General features: G+C 43.4%; 1 pseudogene; it reads left to right on the forward strand.

Moving 5' to 3' along the window:
* Positions 1–688: 688 nt before the first annotated feature.
* On the forward strand, positions 689–2,797 carry LOC102254372 (annotated as a pseudogene).
* Positions 2,798–2,803: the final 6 nt, after the last annotated feature.

Consider the following 2,803-nt stretch of genomic DNA (forward strand, 5'->3'; position numbering starts at 1 on the left):
CTCACTCTTCCTCTTATGCAAAATATATTTGACTCTATGTCATGTTGGGAATGATGCCAATAGATGTATGTCATCTTTAGGACAATCCTGGTTGCACCACATTAAAGAAATAATTTAGCTACAGTAGTAATTCTCTGAAGTGCACTCAATAGAGAATCCATCCCAATAACCAACCTCCAGGGCCGAGTCATTAATCCATTACAAGCTGCTAACAATATATCATCTTCTTTGGGAAGAACCAACAAATCTCAAATAATATTCATGATTTCCTCCACAAACTGGCTTACCTTATTAATTTCCCTGTTTGAACAAGTGCTACAATTATAGTCCTAGTCAGCCAAACCTACAACCTGGTGCTACCTTTAACTTTCCTCGTTTCTCGTCCTCCACAGTACAGGGAAGAATGAAGGAGCAAGGGCCTACTCTGTCCTAACCGCTGACATCAGAGAGTTGTCAAGGTGCAGTTCAAGGCCAATGGATCAGAATGACCTGTTGCATTTGTTAAAAATGCAGACTTCCAGCCACATCTCCGACTACTGAATCAGGGATGTTGGGGGGAGTCTGCATTTTAAATTAGCTCTCCAGGGAACTTCTTAGGCCAACTAAACAGACTACTCTAAAGGAAATGACCCAGTTGAGAAAAGACACACTGAGAAGGCAGCCTGTTCATAGGGCACAAGAGGCAGTAATGGAGTCCAAGGCAAGTGGATGGAACGAACATACTAGTAGAGGCAGAAAAACAGAGGACATAAACAGCGTGTAAGGGTTCAATACTCTGAAGCCACCATTTAGATATATTCATGAACAGCCTTCACCAGGACAAGGCAGGAGAGACCCCAGCTCACCAAAGAGAGAGCCAACCAGAACAAGTGGGGCCTCTGCTACATGGCCATAGAAAAACCAAAGCCTCCACATCTCTGCTTGCTAGTAGAAACAGCAGAAGTGCCACCTCTATCTTCCAAATATGACATTCATATGTCTGCCTTGCCAGAGAGACTGGGCCACATGTGGAATCTGAGGAAGTCTGGGAATGGAAGCTCCAGCTCTCTATCCTCTGTTACAAGGGGAGGGAGGTGGAATAATATGGGCCACAAATGATGATATCTCTCTCAGCATCATACTCACCTGTAAACTCCTCTACTAGACCGGAAGCTATCAGAGGCCAGAGACCTGATTGATGTTAACTGTTTCAGAAGTCCAAGCACTTAGCAAACTGATGAATAATAGAGGAAGGAAGGAAGAGAGGGAGGGAGGGAGGGAGGGAAGGAGCAAATCAGGAGTGGGAAATTCTGTTTTGTCAGTATTCAAAACTTAATATGAAATGAAGCAGGGACTGACACTAACAATTCTCATTTCTTAGTAGCATTTACTTTCCAGTCTGTTTCCATTCATTTCCATGACTGTGAACTTAATATAGTTCAAATTCCTTATATCTGGAAAAAATCAATTGTCTCCTCACTGTTGCCTTGCCAAAATTCTCCTCGTTCTTTTCCATTCTAGTCCCTTCTACACACTGATTTCTAACCAGGTTTTCTAAAATAGTGGTCTTCAAACTTATTACTTGCAAATACTTTCAAAAGAATTTTGTAACACTCTGTATCCTTGTGCACATTATTAAGCTGACATGTAAAGCTTTTCATCCCAAGTTAAAATGGTTGCAAAGAATGTGACTTCCAGTGTATTGTAAATATTGTCATCAAAAAATATTACAGCACTTTAAAAAATATATCATACTGAATCTAAATATCATGTCATCTATTTTTTTAAATATATGAACAAGCTGTTGTTAACATATTTTTATTTTATTTTTTAAAATATATTTTTATTGAACAGTCTCGTTTGGCCTAAAGCCCAGCATGGCCCTTGCCAGTTAACATTGCTGCTTTTACCCCTGCTGCTCGGCCCCAGTTCGGTTCTCGCCATCTCCTTCCATCTGCCCATCAACTCCCACAAGTGCCTCTGCAAGGAGATCCACGCGGACCTGCTGGTGACCAGCGCATAGAGATCACCGACCAATCTGGGGGCGCTGGCGGCCTGCGCACCCGCCTCAAGGTCACAGATTCTGCTGGCCATATTCTGTACTCCAAGGAGGATGCAACCAAGGGGGCATTTGCCTTTACCACTGAAGATTGTGACATGTTCGAAGTGTGTTTTGAGAGCAAGGGAACAGGGCGGTTACCTGACCAACTCTTGATCCTCGACATGAAGCATCGAATGGAGGCGAAAAATTGTAAAGAGATTGCAAAAGTTGAGAAGCTCAAATCTTTAGAGGTAGAGCTACGACGCCTAGAAGACCTGTCAGAATCGATCGTTACTGATTTTGCCTACACGAAGAAGCGAGAGGAGGAGATGCGCGATTCCAATGAATCAACAAACACCCGGGTCCTGTACTTCAGCATCTTTTCAATGTTCCGTCTCATTGGACTAGCCACTTGGCAGGTCTTCTACCTTCGCCGCTTCTTCAAGGCCAAGAAGTTGATTGAGTAATAAGGCCTACTCTCCTCCCACCTTGTATCTCAGCCAGCAGAACATCACTGGGACGTGCCTGGCCTAAGGCATCCTATCAACAGCGCCATAAAGGCACGTTGGAACTTTCTTGCCAGAACTGATGACTTTTGGTGTGGGAGGACATGGGTTACCGCCTACACCCAACAAGTCATTGAGGGACTTCTTTTTAAGTTGATAGGATTTGGGCTGGTTTTGCAACAATAGGACTTAATAGAGTCGCCTGTGACAAAAAAATAGGGGCTACCTAGATAATGCCAAAGCCAGCATTTGTACGGGTTTCCTCATGTGATCTGTT

Source organism: Myotis brandtii, unplaced genomic scaffold, assembly GCF_000412655.1.
Source record: "Myotis brandtii unplaced genomic scaffold, ASM41265v1 scaffold17, whole genome shotgun sequence".
Taxonomy (NCBI): Eukaryota; Metazoa; Chordata; class Mammalia; order Chiroptera; family Vespertilionidae; genus Myotis; species Myotis brandtii.